Here is a 19,272-nt window from a genome sequence, read left to right on the forward strand (position 1 = left end):
GTCTCACTACCCAGTGTCTCACTACCCAGTGTCCCACTACCAGTGTCTCACTACCCAGTGTCTCACTACCCAGTGTCTCACTACTCAAGTGTCTCACTACCCAGCGTCTCACTACCCAGTGTCCCACTACCAGTGTCTCACTACTCAGTGTCCCACTACCAGTGTCTCACTACCCAGTGTCTCACTACCCAGTGTCTCACTACCCAGTGTCTCACTACCCAGTTTCTCACTACCGAGTGTCTCACTACCCAGTGTCTCACTACCCCTGTGTCTCACTACCCAGTGTCTCACTACTCAAGTGTCTCACTACCCAGTGTCTCACTACCCAGTGTCTCACTACCCAGTGTCCCACTACCAGTGTCTCACTACCCAGTGTCTCACTACCCAGTGTCTCACTACTCAAGTGTCTCACTACCCAGCGTCTCACTACCCAGTGTCCCACTACCAGTGTCTCACTACCCAGTGTCCCACTACCAGTGTCTCACTACCCAGTGTCTCACTACCCAGTGTCTCACTACCCAGTGTCTCACTACCCAGCGTCTCACAAGCAGTGTCTCACTACCCAGTGTCTCACTACCCCAGTGTCTAACTACCAGTGTCGTCTCACTACCCAGTGTCTCACTACCAGTTTCTCACTAATAGTGTCTCACTACCCAGTGTCTCACTACCCAGCGTCTCACAAGCAGTGTCTCACTACCCAGTGTCTCACTACCCCAGTGTCTCACTACCCAAGTGCCTCACTACCCAGTGTCTCATTACCCAGTGTCTCACAAGCAGTGTCCCACTACCAGTGTCTCACTACCCAGTGTCTCACTACCCAGTGTCTCACTACCCAGTGTCTCACTACACAGTGTCTCACTACCCAGTGTCTCACTACGAGTGTCTCACTACCCAGTGTCTCACTACCCAGTGTCTCACAAGCAGTGTCACACTACCAGTGTCTCACTACCCAGTGTCTCACTACCAGTGTCTCACAACCCAGCGTCTCGCTACCCGGTGTATCACTACCGAGTGTCTCACTACCGAGTGTCTCACTACCCAGTGTCCCACTACCAGTTTCTCACTACCCAGTGTCTCACTAGCAGTGTCTCACTACCCAGCATCTCACTACCCAGCGTCTCACTATCCCAGTGTCTCACTAGCAGTGTCTCACTACCCAGTGTCTCACTAGGAGTGTCTCACTACCCAGTGTCTCACTACCCAGTGTCTCACTACCCAGTGTCTCACTAGCAGTGTCTCACTACCAGTGTCTCACTACCCAGTGTCTCACTACCAAGCGTCTCACTACCCCAGTGTCTCACTAGCAGTGTCTCACTACCAGTGTCTCACTACCCAGTGTCTCACTACCCCAGTGTCTCACTAGCAGTGTCTCACTACTCAGTGTCTCACTAGCAATGTCTCACTACCTGTGTCTCACTACCTAGTGTCTCACTACCCAGTGTCTCACTAGCAGTGTGTCACTACCCAGTGTCTCACTACCCAGTGTCTCACTACCCAGTGTCTCACTACCTGTGTCTCACTAGCAGTGTCTCACTACCCCAGTGTCACACTACCCAGTGTCTCACTACCCAGTGTCTCACTACCCAGTGTCTCACTACCCCAGTGTCTCACTACCCAGTGTCTCACTACCCCAGTGTCTCACTACCCAGTGTCTCACTACCCCAGTGTCTGACTAGCAGTGTCTCACTACCCCAGTGTCTCACTACCAGTGTCTCACTACCCAGTGTCTCACTACCGAGTGTCTCACTACCCAGTGTCCCACTACCAGTGTCTCACTAACCAGTGTCTCACTAGCAGTGTCTCACTACCCCAGTGTCTCGCTACCCAGTGTCTCACTACCCAGTGTCTCACTACCCAGTGTCTCACAAGCAGTGTCCCACTACCAGTGTCTCACTACCGAGTGTCTCACTACCCAGTGTCCCACTACCAGTGTCTCACTACCGAGTGTCTCACTACCCAGTGTCCCACTACCAGTGTCTCACTACCCAGTGTCTCACTACCCAGTGTCGTCTCACTACCCAGTGTCTCACTACCAGTTTCTCACTAACAGTGTCTCACTACCCAGTGTCTCACTACCCAGTGTCTCACTATCCAGTGTCTCACTACCCCAGTGTCTCACTACCTGTGTCTCACTACCCAGTGTCTCACTACCCAGCGTCTCACTACCAGTTTCTCACTACCCCAGTGTCTCACTACCTGTGTCTCACTACCCCAGTGTCTCACTACCCAGTGTCTCACTACCCAGTGTCTCACTACCCAGTGTCTCACTACCCAGTGTCTCACTACCCCAGTGTCTCACTACCCCAGTGTCTCACTACCCAGTGTCTCACTACCCAGTGTCTCACTACCCAAAATCTCACTACCCAGTGTCTCACTACCCAGTGTCTCACTACCCAGTGTCTCAGTACCCAGTGTCTCACTACCCAGTGTCTCACTACCCAGTGTCTCACTACCCCAGTGTCTCACTACCAGTGTATCACTACCCAGTGTCTCACTACCGAGTGTCTCACTACCCAGTGTCCCACTACCAGTGTCTCACTACCCAGTGTCTCACTACCCAGTGTCTCACTGCCCAAGTGTCTCACTACCCAGTGTCTCACTACCCCTGTGTCTCACTACCCAGTGTCTCACTACTCAAGTGTCTCACTACCCAGTGTCTCACTACCCAGTGTCTCACTTCCCAGTGTCTCACTACCCAGTGTCCCACTACCAGTGTCTCACTACCCAGTGTCTCACTACCCAGTGTCTCACTACTCAAGTGTCTCACTACCCAGCGTCTCACTACCCAGTGTCCCACTACCAGTGTCTCACTACCCAGTGTCCCACTACCAGTGTCTCACTACCCAGTGTCTCACTACCCAGTGTCTCACTACCCAGTGTCTCACTACTCAAGTGTCTCACTACTCAAGTGTCTCACTACCCAGTGTCTAACTACCAGTGTCGTCTCACTACCCAGTGTCTCACTACCAGTTTCTCACTAGCAGTGTCTCACTACCCAGTGTCTCACTACCCAGCGTCTCACAAGCAGTGTCTCACTACCCAGTGTCTCACTACCACAGTGTCTCACTACCCAAGTGCCTCACTACCCAGTGTCTCATTACCCAGTGTCTCACAAGCAGTGTCCCACTACCAGTGTCTCACTACCCAGTGTCTCACTACCCAGTGTCTCACTACCAGTGTCTCACTACCCAGTGTCTCACTACCCACTGTCTCACTACCCAGTGTCTCGCTACCAGTGTCTCACTACGAGTGTCTCACTACCCAGTGTCTCACTACCCAGTGTCTCACAAGCAGTGTCCCACTACCAGTGTCTCACTACCCAGTGTCTCACTACCAGTGTCTCACAACCCAGCGTCTCGCTACCCGGTGTATCACCACCCAGTGTCTCACTACCGAGTGTCTCACTACCCAGTGTCCCACTACCAGTGTCTCACTACCCAGTGTCTCACTACCCAGTGTCTCACTACCAGTTTCCCACTAACAGTGTCTCACTACCCAGTGTCTCACTACCCCAGTGTCTCACTATCTGTGTCTCACTACCCCAGTGTCTCACTACCTGTGTCTCACTACCCCAGTGTCTCATTAGCAGTGTCTCACTACCCAGTGTCTCACTACCCCAGTGTCTCACTACCCCCTGTCTCACTACCCAGTGTCTCACTACCCCAGTGTCTCACTCCCCCAGTGTCTCACTACCCAGTGTCTCACTACCCAGTGTCTCACTAGCAGTGTCTCACTACCAGGTGTCTCACTACCCACTGTCTCACGACCCAGTGTCTCAATAGCAGTGTCTCACTACCGCAGTGTCTCACTAGCAGTGTCTCACTACCCCAGTGTCTCACTACCCAGTGTCTCACTACCTAGTGTCTCACTACCCAGTGTCTCACTACCCAGTTTCTCACTACCAGTTTCTCACTAACAGTGTCTCACTACCCAGTGTCTCACTACCAGTGTCTCACTACCCCAGTTTCTCACTACCTGTGTCTCACTACCTAGTGTCTCACTACCCAGCGTCTCACAAGCAGTGTCTCACTACCCCAGTGTCTCACTACCTGTTTCTCACTACCCAGTGTCTCACAAGCAGTGTCCCACTACCAGTGTCTCACTACCCAGTGTCTCACTACCCAGTGTCTCACTACCAGTGTCTCACTACCCAGTGTCTCACTACCCAGTGTCTCAATAACCAGTGTCTCACTACCCCAGTGTCTCACTACCTGTGTCTCACTACCCAGTGTCTCATTACCCAGTGTCTCACTACCCAGTTTCTCACTACCAGTGCCTCACTACCCAGTGTCTCACTACCCAGTGTCTCACTACCCAGTGTCTCACTACCAGTGTCTCACTACCCAGTGTCTCACTACCCAGTGTCTCACTACCAGTGCCTCACTACCCAGTGTCTCACTACCCAGTGTCTCACTACCAGTGTCTCACTACCCAGCGTCTCACTACCCAGTGTATCACTACCCAGTGTCTCACTACCGAGTGTCTCACTACCCAGTGTCCCACTACCCAGTGTCCCACTACCCAGTGTCTCACTACCCAGTGTCTCACTACCCAGTGTCTCACTACCCAGTGTCTCACTACCCGGTGTATAACTACCCAGTGTCTCACTACCGAGTGTCTCACTACCCAGTGTCCCACTACCAGTGTCTCACTACCCAGTGTCTCACTACCCAGTGTCGTCTCACTGCCCAAGTGTCTCACTACCCAGTGTCTCACTACCCAGTGTCTCACTACCAGTTTCTCACTAACAGTGTCTCACTACCCAGTGTCTCACTACCCAGTGTCTCACTACCTGTGTCTCACTACCCAGTGTCTCACTACCCAGCGTCTCACAAGCAGTGTCTCACTACCCCAGTGTCTCACTACTCAGTGTCTTACTACCCAGTGTCTCACTACCAGTGTATAACTACCCAGTGTCTCACTACCTAAGTGCCTCACTACCCAGTGTCTCATTACCCAGTGTCTCACAAGCAGTGTCCCACTACCAGTGTCTCACTACCGAGTGTCTCACTACCCAGTGTCTCACTACCCCAGTGTCTCACTACCCAAGTGTCTCACTACCCCAGTATCTCACTACCCCAGTGTCTCACTACCCCAGTGTCTCACTACCCAAGTGTCTCACTACCCAGTGTCTCACTACCCAAGTGTCTCACTACCCAGTGTCTCACTACCCAGTGTCTCACTAGGAGTGTCTCACTACCCAGTGCCTCACTACCCCGTGTCTCACTACCCAGTGTCTCACTACCCAGTGTCTCACTACCCAAAATCTCACTACCCAGTGTCTCACTACCCAGTGTCGTCTCACTACCCAGTGTCTCACTACCAGTTTCTCACTAACAGTGTCTCACTACCCAGTGTCTCACTACCCAGTGTCTCACTATCCAGTGTCTCACTACCCCAGTGTCTCACTACCTGTGTCTCACTACCCAGTGTCTCACTACCCAGCGTCTCACTACCAGTTTCTCACTACCCCAGTGTCTCACTACCTGTGTCTCACTACCCCAGTGTCTCACTACCCAGTGTCTCACTACCCAGTGTCTCACTACCCAGTGTCTCACTACCCAGTGTCTCACTACCCCAGTGTCTCACTACCCCAGTGTCTCACTACCCAGTGTCTCACTACCCAAAATCTCACTACCCAGTGTCTCACTACCCAGTGTCTCACTACCCAGTGTCTCAGTACCCAGTGTCTCACTACCCAGTGTCTCACTACCCAGTGTCTCACTACCCCAGTGTCTCACTACCAGTGTATCACTACCCAGTGTCTCACTACCGAGTGTCTCACTACCCAGTGTCCCACTACCAGTGTCTCACTACCCAGTGTCTCACTACCCAGTGTCTCACTGCCCAAGTGTCTCACTACCCAGTGTCTCACTACCCCTGTGTCTCACTACCCAGTGTCTCACTACTCAAGTGTCTCACTACCCAGTGTCTCACTACCCAGTGTCTCACTTCCCAGTGTCTCACTACCCAGTGTCCCACTACCAGTGTCTCACTACCCAGTGTCTCACTACCCAGTGTCTCACTACTCAAGTGTCTCACTACCCAGCGTCTCACTACCCAGTGTCCCACTACCAGTGTCTCACTACCCAGTGTCCCACTACCAGTGTCTCACTACCCAGTGTCTCACTACCCAGTGTCTCACTACCCAGTGTCTCACTACTCAAGTGTCTCACTACTCAAGTGTCTCACTACCCAGTGTCTAACTACCAGTGTCGTCTCACTACCCAGTGTCTCACTACCAGTTTCTCACTAACAGTGTCTCACTACCCAGTGTCTCACTACCCAGCGTCTCACAAGCAGTGTCTCACTACCCAGTGTCTCACTACCCCAGTGTCTCACTACCCAAGTGCCTCACTACCCAGTGTCTCATTACCCAGTGTCTCACAAGCAGTGTCCCACTACCAGTGTCTCACTACCCAGTGTCTCACTACCCAGTGTCTCACTACCAGTGTCTCACTACCCAGTGTCTCACTACCCAGTGTCTCACTACCCACTGTCTCACTACCCAGTGTCTCGCTACCAGTGTCTCACTACGAGTGTCTCACTACCCAGTGTCTCACTACCCAGTGTCTCACAAGCAGTGTCCCACTACCAGTGTCTCACTACCCAGTGTCTCACTACCAGTGTCTCACAACCCAGCGTCTCGCTACCCGGTGTATCACTACCCAGTGTCTCACTACCGAGTGTCTCACTACCCAGTGTCCCACTACCAGTGTCTCACTACCCAGTGTCTCACTACCCAGTGTCTCACTACCAGTTTCCCACTAACAGTGTCTCACTACCCAGTGTCTCACTACCCCAGTGTCTCACTATCTGTGTCTCACTACCCCAGTGTCTCACTACCTGTGTCTCACTACCCCAGTGTCTCATTAGCAGTGTCTCACTACCCAGTGTCTCACTACCCCAGTGTCTCACTACCCCCTGTCTCACTACCCAGTGTCTCACTACCCCAGTGTCTCACTCCCCCAGTGTCTCACTACCCAGTGTCTCACTACCCAGTGTCTCACTAGCAGTGTCTCACTACCAGGTGTCTCACTACCCACTGTCTCACGACCCAGTGTCTCAATAGCAGTGTCTCACTACCGCAGTGTCTCACTAGCAGTGTCTCACTACCCCAGTGTCTCACTACCCAGTGTCTCACTACCTAGTGTCTCACTACCCAGTGTCTCACTACCCAGTTTCTCACTACCAGTTTCTCACTAACAGTGTCTCACTACCCAGTGTCTCACTACCAGTGTCTCACTACCCCAGTTTCTCACTACCTGTGTCTCACTACCTAGTGTCTCACTACCCAGCGTCTCACAAGCAGTGTCTCACTACCCCAGTGTCTCACTACCTGTGTCTCACTACCCAGTGTCTCACAAGCAGTGTCCCACTACCAGTGTCTCACTACCCAGTGTCTCACTACCCAGTGTCTCACTACCAGTGTCTCACTACCCAGTGTCTCACTACCCAGTGTCTCAATAACCAGTGTCTCACTACCCCAGTGTCTCACTACCTGTGTCTCACTACCCAGTGTCTCATTACCAAGTGTCTCACTACCCAGTTTCTCACTACCAGTGCCTCACTACCCAGTGTCTCACTACCCAGTGTCTCACTACCCAGTGTCTCACTACCAGTGTCTCACTACCCAGTGTCTCACTACCCAGTGTCTCACTACCAGTGCCTCACTACCCAGTGTCTCACTACCCAGTGTCTCACTACCAGTGTCTCACTACCCAGCGTCTCACTACCCAGTGTATCACTACCCAGTGTCTCACTACCGAGTGTCTCACTACCCAGTGTCTCACTACCCAGCGTCTCACAAGCAGTGTCTCACTACCCCAGTGTCTCACTACTCAGTGTCTTACTACCCAGTGTCTCACTACCAGTGTATAACTACCCAGTGTCTCACTACCTAAGTGCCTCACTACCCAGTGTCTCATTACCCAGTGTCTCACAAGCAGTGTCCCACTACCAGTGTCTCACTACCGAGTGTCTCACTACCCAGTGTCTCACTACCCCAGTGTCTCACTACCCAAGTGTCTCACTACCCCAGTATCTCACTACCCCAGTGTCTCACTACCCCAGTGTCTCACTACCCAAGTGTCTCACTACCCAGTGTCTCACTACCCAAGTGTCTCACTACCCAGTGTCTCACTACCCAGTGTCTCACTAGGAGTGTCTCACTACCCAGTGCCTCACTACCCCGTGTCTCACTACCCAGTGTCTCACTACCCAGTGTCTCACTACCCAAAATCTCACTACCCAGTGTCTCACTACCCAGTGTCGTCTCACTACCCAGTGTCTCACTACCAGTTTCTCACTAACAGTGTCTCACTACCCAGTGTCTCACTACCCAGTGTCTCACTATCCAGTGTCTCACTACCCCAGTGTCTCACTACCTGTGTCTCACTACCCAGTGTCTCACTACCCAGCGTCTCACTACCAGTTTCTCACTACCCCAGTGTCTCACTACCTGTGTCTCACTACCCCAGTGTCTCACTACCCAGTGTCTCACTACCCAGTGTCTCACTACCCAGTGTCTCACTACCCAGTGTCTCACTACCCCAGTGTCTCACTACCCCAGTGTCTCACTACCCAGTGCCTCACTACCCAAAATCTCACTACCCAGTGTCTCACTACCCAGTGTCTCACTACCCAGTGTCTCAGTACCCAGTGTCTCACTACCCAGTGTCTCACTACCCAGTGTCTCACTACCCCAGTGTCTCACTACCAGTGTATCACTACCCAGTGTCTCACTACCGAGTGTCTCACTACCCAGTGTCCCACTACCAGTGTCTCACTACCCAGTGTCTCACTACCCAGTGTCTCACTGCCCAAGTGTCTCACTACCCAGTGTCTCACTACCCCTGTGTCTCACTACCCAGTGTCTCACTACTCAAGTGTCTCACTACCCAGTGTCTCACTACCCAGTGTCTCACTTCCCAGTGTCTCACTACCCAGTGTCCCACTACCAGTGTCTCACTACCCAGTGTCTCACTACCCAGTGTCTCACTACTCAAGTGTCTCACTACCCAGCGTCTCACTACCCAGTGTCCCACTACCAGTGTCTCACTACCCAGTGTCCCACTACCAGTGTCTCACTACCCAGTGTCTCACTACCCAGTGTCTCACTACCCAGTGTCTCACTACTCAAGTGTCTCACTACTCAAGTGTCTCACTACCCAGTGTCTAACTACCAGTGTCGTCTCACTACCCAGTGTCTCACTACCAGTTTCTCACTAACAGTGTCTCACTACCCAGTGTCTCACTACCCAGCGTCTCACAAGCAGTGTCTCACTACCCAGTGTCTCACTACCCCAGTGTCTCACTACCCAAGTGCCTCACTACCCAGTGTCTCATTACCCAGTGTCTCACAAGCAGTGTCCCACTACCAGTGTCTCACTACCCAGTGTCTCACTACCCAGTGTCTCACTACCAGTGTCTCACTACCCAGTGTCTCACTACCCAGTGTCTCACTACCCACTGTCTCACTACCCAGTGTCTCGCTACCAGTGTCTCACTACGAGTGTCTCACTACCCAGTGTCTCACTACCCAGTGTCTCACAAGCAGTGTCCCACTACCAGTGTCTCACTACCCAGTGTCTCACTACCCAGTGTCTCACTACCAGTGTCTCACTACCCAGTGTCTCACTACCCAGTGTCTCACTACCAGTGCCTCACTACCCAGTGTCTCACTACCCAGTGTCTCACTACCAGTGTCTCACTACCCAGCGTCTCACTACCCAGTGTATCACTACCCAGTGTCTCACTACCGAGTGTCTCACTACCCAGTGTCCCACTACCCAGTGTCCCACTACCCAGTGTCTCACTACCCAGTGTCTCACTACCCAGTGTCTCACTACCCAGTGTCTCACTACCCGGTGTATAACTACCCAGTGTCTCACTACCGAGTGTCTCACTACCCAGTGTCCCACTACCAGTGTCTCACTACCCAGTGTCTCACTACCCAGTGTCGTCTCACTGCCCAAGTGTCTCACTACCCAGTGTCTCACTACCCAGTGTCTCACTACCAGTTTCTCACTAACAGTGTCTCACTACCCAGTGTCTCACTACCCAGTGTCTCACTACCTGTGTCTCACTACCCAGTGTCTCACTACCCAGCGTCTCACAAGCAGTGTCTCACTACCCCAGTGTCTCACTACTCAGTGTCTTACTACCCAGTGTCTCACTACCAGTGTATAACTACCCAGTGTCTCACTACCTAAGTGCCTCACTACCCAGTGTCTCATTACCCAGTGTCTCACAAGCAGTGTCCCACTACCAGTGTCTCACTACCGAGTGTCTCACTACCCAGTGTCTCACTACCCCAGTGTCTCACTACCCAAGTGTCTCACTACCCCAGTATCTCACTACCCCAGTGTCTCACTACCCCAGTGTCTCACTACCCAAGTGTCTCACTACCCAGTGTCTCACTACCCAAGTGTCTCACTACCCAGTGTCTCACTACCCAGTGTCTCACTAGGAGTGTCTCACTACCCAGTGCCTCACTACCCCGTGTCTCACTACCCAGTGTCTCACTACCCAGTGTCTCACTACCCAAAATCTCACTACCCAGTGTCTCACTACCCAGTGTCGTCTCACTACCCAGTGTCTCACTACCAGTTTCTCACTAACAGTGTCTCACTACCCAGTGTCTCACTACCCAGTGTCTCACTATCCAGTGTCTCACTACCCCAGTGTCTCACTACCTGTGTCTCACTACCCAGTGTCTCACTACCCAGCGTCTCACTACCAGTTTCTCACTACCCCAGTGTCTCACTACCTGTGTCTCACTACCCCAGTGTCTCACTACCCAGTGTCTCACTACCCAGTGTCTCACTACCCAGTGTCTCACTACCCAGTGTCTCACTACCCCAGTGTCTCACTACCCCAGTGTCTCACTACCCAGTGTCTCACTACCCAAAATCTCACTACCCAGTGTCTCACTACCCAGTGTCTCACTACCCAGTGTCTCAGTACCCAGTGTCTCACTACCCAGTGTCTCACTACCCAGTGTCTCACTACCCCAGTGTCTCACTACCAGTGTATCACTACCCAGTGTCTCACTACCGAGTGTCTCACTACCCAGTGTCCCACTACCAGTGTCTCACTACCCAGTGTCTCACTACCCAGTGTCTCACTGCCCAAGTGTCTCACTACCCAGTGTCTCACTACCCCTGTGTCTCACTACCCAGTGTCTCACTACTCAAGTGTCTCACTACCCAGTGTCTCACTACCCAGTGTCTCACTTCCCAGTGTCTCACTACCCAGTGTCCCACTACCAGTGTCTCACTACCCAGTGTCTCACTACCCAGTGTCTCACTACTCAAGTGTCTCACTACCCAGCGTCTCACTACCCAGTGTCCCACTACCAGTGTCTCACTACCCAGTGTCCCACTACCAGTGTCTCACTACCCAGTGTCTCACTACCCAGTGTCTCACTACCCAGTGTCTCACTACTCAAGTGTCTCACTACTCAAGTGTCTCACTACCCAGTGTCTAACTACCAGTGTCGTCTCACTACCCAGTGTCTCACTACCAGTTTCTCACTAACAGTGTCTCACTACCCAGTGTCTCACTACCCAGCGTCTCACAAGCAGTGTCTCACTACCCAGTGTCTCACTACCCCAGTGTCTCACTACCCAAGTGCCTCACTACCCAGTGTCTCATTACCCAGTGTCTCACAAGCAGTGTCCCACTACCAGTGTCTCACTACCCAGTGTCTCACTACCCAGTGTCTCACTACCAGTGTCTCACTACCCAGTGTCTCACTACCCAGTGTCTCACTACCCACTGTCTCACTACCCAGTGTCTCGCTACCAGTGTCTCACTACGAGTGTCTCACTACCCAGTGTCTCACTACCCAGTGTCTCACAAGCAGTGTCCCACTACCAGTGTCTCACTACCCAGTGTCTCACTACCAGTGTCTCACAACCCAGCGTCTCGCTACCCGGTGTATCACTACCCAGTGTCTCACTACCGAGTGTCTCACTACCCAGTGTCCCACTACCAGTGTCTCACTACCCAGTGTCTCACTACCCAGTGTCTCACTACCAGTTTCCCACTAACAGTGTCTCACTACCCAGTGTCTCACTACCCCAGTGTCTCACTATCTGTGTCTCACTACCCCAGTGTCTCACTACCTGTGTCTCACTACCCCAGTGTCTCATTAGCAGTGTCTCACTACCCAGTGTCTCACTACCCCAGTGTCTCACTACCCCCTGTCTCACTACCCAGTGTCTCACTACCCCAGTGTCTCACTCCCCCAGTGTCTCACTACCCAGTGTCTCACTACCCAGTGTCTCACTAGCAGTGTCTCACTACCAGGTGTCTCACTACCCACTGTCTCACGACCCAGTGTCTCAATAGCAGTGTCTCACTACCGCAGTGTCTCACTAGCAGTGTCTCACTACCCCAGTGTCTCACTACCCAGTGTCTCACTACCTAGTGTCTCACTACCCAGTGTCTCACTACCCAGTTTCTCACTACCAGTTTCTCACTAACAGTGTCTCACTACCCAGTGTCTCACTACCAGTGTCTCACTACCCCAGTTTCTCACTACCTGTGTCTCACTACCTAGTGTCTCACTACCCAGCGTCTCACAAGCAGTGTCTCACTACCCCAGTGTCTCACTACCTGTGTCTCACTACCCAGTGTCTCACAAGCAGTGTCCCACTACCAGTGTCTCACTACCCAGTGTCTCACTACCCAGTGTCTCACTACCAGTGTCTCACTACCCAGTGTCTCACTACCCAGTGTCTCAATAACCAGTGTCTCACTACCCCAGTGTCTCACTACCTGTGTCTCACTACCCAGTGTCTCATTACCAAGTGTCTCACTACCCAGTTTCTCACTACCAGTGCCTCACTACCCAGTGTCTCACTACCCAGTGTCTCACTACCCAGTGTCTCACTACCAGTGTCTCACTACCCAGTGTCTCACTACCCAGTGTCTCACTACCAGTGCCTCACTACCCAGTGTCTCACTACCCAGTGTCTCACTACCAGTGTCTCACTACCCAGCGTCTCACTACCCAGTGTATCACTACCCAGTGTCTCACTACCGAGTGTCTCACTACCCAGTGTCTCACTACCCAGCGTCTCACAAGCAGTGTCTCACTACCCCAGTGTCTCACTACTCAGTGTCTTACTACCCAGTGTCTCACTACCAGTGTATAACTACCCAGTGTCTCACTACCTAAGTGCCTCACTACCCAGTGTCTCATTACCCAGTGTCTCACAAGCAGTGTCCCACTACCAGTGTCTCACTACCGAGTGTCTCACTACCCAGTGTCTCACTACCCCAGTGTCTCACTACCCAAGTGTCTCACTACCCCAGTATCTCACTACCCCAGTGTCTCACTACCCCAGTGTCTCACTACCCAAGTGTCTCACTACCCAGTGTCTCACTACCCAAGTGTCTCACTACCCAGTGTCTCACTACCCAGTGTCTCACTAGGAGTGTCTCACTACCCAGTGCCTCACTACCCCGTGTCTCACTACCCAGTGTCTCACTACCCAGTGTCTCACTACCCAAAATCTCACTACCCAGTGTCTCACTACCCAGTGTCGTCTCACTACCCAGTGTCTCACTACCAGTTTCTCACTAACAGTGTCTCACTACCCAGTGTCTCACTACCCAGTGTCTCACTATCCAGTGTCTCACTACCCCAGTGTCTCACTACCTGTGTCTCACTACCCAGTGTCTCACTACCCAGCGTCTCACTACCAGTTTCTCACTACCCCAGTGTCTCACTACCTGTGTCTCACTACCCCAGTGTCTCACTACCCAGTGTCTCACTACCCAGTGTCTCACTACCCAGTGTCTCACTACCCAGTGTCTCACTACCCCAGTGTCTCACTACCCCAGTGTCTCACTACCCAGTGTCTCACTACCCAAAATCTCACTACCCAGTGTCTCACTACCCAGTGTCTCACTACCCAGTGTCTCAGTACCCAGTGTCTCACTACCCAGTGTCTCACTACCCAGTGTCTCACTACCCCAGTGTCTCACTACCAGTGTATCACTACCCAGTGTCTCACTACCGAGTGTCTCACTACCCAGTGTCCCACTACCAGTGTCTCACTACCCAGTGTCTCACTACCCAGTGTCTCACTGCCCAAGTGTCTCACTACCCAGTGTCTCACTACCCCTGTGTCTCACTACCCAGTGTCTCACTACTCAAGTGTCTCACTACCCAGTGTCTCACTACCCAGTGTCTCACTTCCCAGTGTCTCACTACCCAGTGTCCCACTACCAGTGTCTCACTACCCAGTGTCTCACTACCCAGTGTCTCACTACTCAAGTGTCTCACTACCCAGCGTCTCACTACCCAGTGTCCCACTACCAGTGTCTCACTACCCAGTGTCTCACTACCCAGTGTCTCACTACCCAGTGTCTCACTACTCAAGTGTCTCACTACTCAAGTGTCTCACTACTCAAGTGTCTCACTACCCAGTGTCTAACTACCAGTGTCGTCTCACTACCCAGTGTCTCACTACCAGTTTCTCACTAACAGTGTCTCACTACCCAGTGTCTCACTACCCAGCGTCTCACAAGCAGTGTCTCACTACCCAGTGTCTCACTACCCCAGTGTCTCACTACCCAAGTGCCTCACTACCCAGTGTCTCATTACCCAGTGTCTCACAAGCAGTGTCCCACTACCAGTGTCTCAATACCCAGTGTCTCACTACCCAGTGTCTCACTACCAGTGTCTCACTACCCAGTGTCTCACTACCCAGTGTCTCACTACCCCAGTGTCTCACTACCCAGTGTCTCACTACCCACTGTCTCACTACCCAGTGTCTCGCTACCAGTGTCTCACTACGAGTGTCTCACTCCCCAGTGTCTCACTACCCAGTGTCTCACAAGCAGTGTCCCACTACCAGTGTCTCACTACCCAGTGTCTCACTACCAGTGTCTCACAACCCAGCGTCTCGCTACCCGGTGTATCACTACCCAGTGTCTCACTACCGAGTGTCTCACTACCCAGTGTCCCACTACCAGTTTCTCACTTCCCAGTGTCTCACTAGCAGTGTCTCACTACCCAGCATCTCACTACCCAGCGTCTCACTATCCCAGTGTCTCACTAGCAGTGTCTCACTACCCAGTGTCTCACTAGGAGTGTCTCACTACCCAGTGTCTCACTACCCAGTGTCTCACTACCCAGTGTCTCACTAGCAGTGTCTCACTACCAGTGTCTCACTACCCAGTGTCTCACTACCAAGCGTCTCACTACCCCAGTGTCTCACTAGCAGTGTCTCACTACCAGTGTCTCACTACCCAGTGTCTCACTACCCCAGTGTCTCACTAGCAGTGTCTCACTACTCAGTGTCTCACTAGCAATGTCTCACTACCTGTGTCTCACTACCTAGTGTCTCACTACCCAGTGTCTCACTAGCAGTGTGTCACTACCCAGTGTCTCACTACCCAGTGTCTCACTACCCAGTGTCTCACTACCTGTGTCTCACTAGCAGTGTCTCACTACCCCAGTGTCACACTACCCAGTGTCTCACTACCCAGTGTCTCACTACCCCAGTGTCTCACTACCCAGTGTCTCACTGCCCAGTGTCTCACTACCCAGTGTCTCACTACCCAGTGTCTCACTACCCCAGTGTCTCACTACCCAGTGTCTCACTACCCCAGTGTCTCACTACCCAGTGTCTCACTACCCCAGTGTCTGACTAGCAGTGTCTCACTACCCCAGTGTCTCACTACCAGTGTCTCACTACCCGGTGTCTCACTACCGAGTGTCTCACTACCCAGTGTCCCACTACCAGTGTCTCACTAACCAGTGTCTCACTAGCAGTGTCTCACTACCCCAGTGTCTCGCTACCCAGTGTCTCACTACCCAGTGTCTCACTACCCAGTGTCTCACTACCCAGTGTCTCACAAGCAGTGTCCCACTACCAGTGTCTCACTACCGAGTGTCTCACTACCCAGTGTCCCACTACCAGTGTCTCACTACCGAGTGTCTCACTACCCAGTGTCCCACTACCAGTGTCTCACTACCCAGTGTCTCACTACCCAGTGTCGTCTCACTACCCAGTGTCTCACTACCAGTTTCTCACTACCCAGTGTCTCACTACCCAGTGTCTCACTACCCAGTGTCTCACTACCCCAGTGTCTCACTACCTGTGTCTCACTACCCAGTGTCTCACTACCCAGCGTCTCACTACCAGTTTCTCACTACCCCAGTGTCTCACTACCTGTGTCTCACTACCCCAGTGTCTCACTACCCAGTGTCTCACTACCCAGTGTCTTACTACCAGTGTCTCACTACCCAGTGTCTCACTACCCCAGTGTCTCACTAGCAGTGTCTCACTACTCAGTGTCTCACTAGCAATGTCTCACTACCTGTGTCTCACTACCTAGTGTCTCACTACCCAGTGTCTCACTAGCAGTGTGTCACTACCCAGTGTCTCACTACCCAGTGTCTCACTACCCAGTGTCTCACTACCTGTGTCTCACTAGCAGTGTCTCACTACCCCAGTGTCACACTACCCAGTGTCTCACTACCCAGTGTCTCACTACCCCAGTGTCTCACTACCCAGTGTCTCACTGCCCAGTGTCTCACTACCCAGTGTCTCACTACCCAGTGTCTCACTACCCCAGTGTCTCACTACCCAGTGTCTCACTACCCCAGTGTCTCACTACCCAGTGTCTCACTACCCCAGTGTCTGACTAGCAGTGTCTCACTACCCCAGTGTCTCACTACCAGTGTCTCACTACCCGGTGTCTCACTACCGAGTGTCTCACTACCCAGTGTCCCACTACCAGTGTCTCACTAACCAGTGTCTCACTAGCAGTGTCTCACTACCCCAGTGTCTCGCTACCCAGTGTCTCACTACCCAGTGTCTCACTACCCAGTGTCTCACTACCCAGTGTCTCACAAGCAGTGTCCCACTACCAGTGTCTCACTACCGAGTGTCTCACTACCCAGTGTCCCACTACCAGTGTCTCACTACCGAGTGTCTCACTACCCAGTGTCCCACTACCAGTGTCTCACTACCCAGTGTCTCACTACCCAGTGTCGTCTCACTACCCAGTGTCTCACTACCAGTTTCTCACTACCCAGTGTCTCACTACCCAGTGTCTCACTACCCAGTGTCTCACTACCCCAGTGTCTCACTACCTGTGTCTCACTACCCAGTGTCTCACTACCCAGCGTCTCACTACCAGTTTCTCACTACCCCAGTGTCTCACTACCTGTGTCTCACTACCCCAGTGTCTCACTACCCAGTGTCTCACTACCCAGTGTCTTACTACCAGTGTCTCACTACCCAGTGTCTCACTACCCAGTGTCTCACTACCCAGTGTCTCACTACCCAGTGTCTCAGTACCCAGTGTCTCACTACCCAGTGTCTCACTACCCAGTGTCTCACTACCCCAGTGTCTCACTACCAGTGTCTCACTACCCAGTGTCTCACTACCGAGTGTCTCACTACCCAGTGTCCCACTACCAGTGTCTCACTACCCAGTGTCTCACTACCCAGTGTCTCACTGCCCAAGTGTCTCACTACCCAGTGTCTCACTACCCCTGTGTCTCACTACCCAGTGTCTCACTACTCAAGTGTCTCACTACCCAGTGTCTCACTACCCAGTGTCTCACTACCCAGTGTCCCACTACCAGTGTCTCACTACCCAGTGTCTCACTACCCAGTGTCTCACTACTCAAGTGTCTCACTACCCAGCGTCTCACTACCCAGTGTCCCACTACCAGTGTCTCACTACCCAGTGTCCCACTACCAGTGTCTCACTACCCAGTGTCTCACTACCCAGTGTCTCACTACTCAGTGTCTCACTACCCAGTGTCTCACTACTCAAGTGTCTCACTACTCAAATGTCTCACTACTCAAGTGTCTCACTACCCAGTGTCTCACTACTCAAGTGTCTCACTACCCAGCGTCTCACTACCCAGTGTCCCACTACCAGTGTCTCACTACCCAGTGTCCCACTACCAGTGTCTCACTACCCAGTGTCTCACTACCCAGTGTCTCACTACCAGTTTCTCACTAACAGTGTCTCACTACCCAGTGTCTCACTACCCAGCATCTCACAAGCAGTGTCTCACTACCCAGTGTCTCACTACCCCAGTGTCTCACTACCCAAGTGCCTCAATACCCAGTGTCTCATTACCCAGTGTCTCACAAGCAGTGTCCCACTACCAGTGTCTCACTACCCAGTGTCTCACTACCCAGTGTCTCACTACCCAGTGTCTCACTACCCAGTGTCTCACTACCCCAGTGTCTCACTACCCAGTGTCTCACTACCCACTGTCTCACTACCCAGTGTCTCGCTACCAGTGTCTCACTACGAGTGTCTCACTACCCAGTGTCTCACTACCCAGTGTCTCATTACCCAGTGTCTCACTACCCAGTTTCTCACTACCAGTGCCTCACTACCCAGTGTCTCACTACCCAGTGTCTCACTACCCAGTGTCTCACTACCAGTGTCTCACTACCCAGTGTCTCACTACCCAGTGTCTCACTACCAGTGCCTCACTACCCAGTGTCTCACTACCCAGTGTCTCACTACCAGTGTCTCACTACCCAGCGTCTCACTACCCAGTGTATCACTACCCAGTGTCTCACTACCGAGTGTCTCACTACTCAGTGTCCCACTACCCAGTGTCTCACTACCCAGTGTCCCACTACCCAGTGTCTCACTACCCCTGTGTCTCACTACCCAGTGTCTCACTACCCAGTGTCTCACTACCCGGTGTATAACTACCCAGTGTCTCACTACCGAGTGTCTCACTACCCAGTGTCCCACTACCAGTGTCTCACTACCCAGTGTCTCACTACCCAGTGTCGTCTCACTGCCCAAGTGTCTCACTACCCAGTGTCTCACTACCCAGTGTCTCACTACCAGTTTCTCACTAACAGTGTCTCACTACCCAGTGTCTCACTACCCAGTGTCTCACTACCCAGTGTCTCACTACCTGTGTCTCACTACCCAGTGTCTCACTACCCAGCGTCTCACAAGCAGTGTCTCACTACCCTAGTGTCTCACTACTCAGTGTCTTACTACCCAGTGTCTCACTACCAGTGTCTCACTACCCAGCGTCTCACTACCCAAGTGCCTCACTACCCAGTGTCTCATTACCCAGTGTCTCACAAGCAGTGTCCCACTACCAGTGTCTCACTACCCAGTGTCTCACTACCCAGTGTCTCACTACCCCAGTGTCTCACTACCCAAGTGTCTCACTACCCCAGTGTCTCACTACCCCAGTGTCTCACTACCCCAGTGTCTCACTACCCAAGTGTCTCACTACCCAGTGTC

Source organism: Petromyzon marinus, unplaced genomic scaffold (genome assembly GCF_048934315.1).
Source record: "Petromyzon marinus isolate PM22_M1 ecotype Great Lakes invasive population unplaced genomic scaffold, UKy_Petmar_22M1.pri1.0 PM_Scaffold_11, whole genome shotgun sequence".
NCBI classification, from domain to species: domain Eukaryota; kingdom Metazoa; phylum Chordata; class Hyperoartia; order Petromyzontiformes; family Petromyzontidae; genus Petromyzon; species Petromyzon marinus.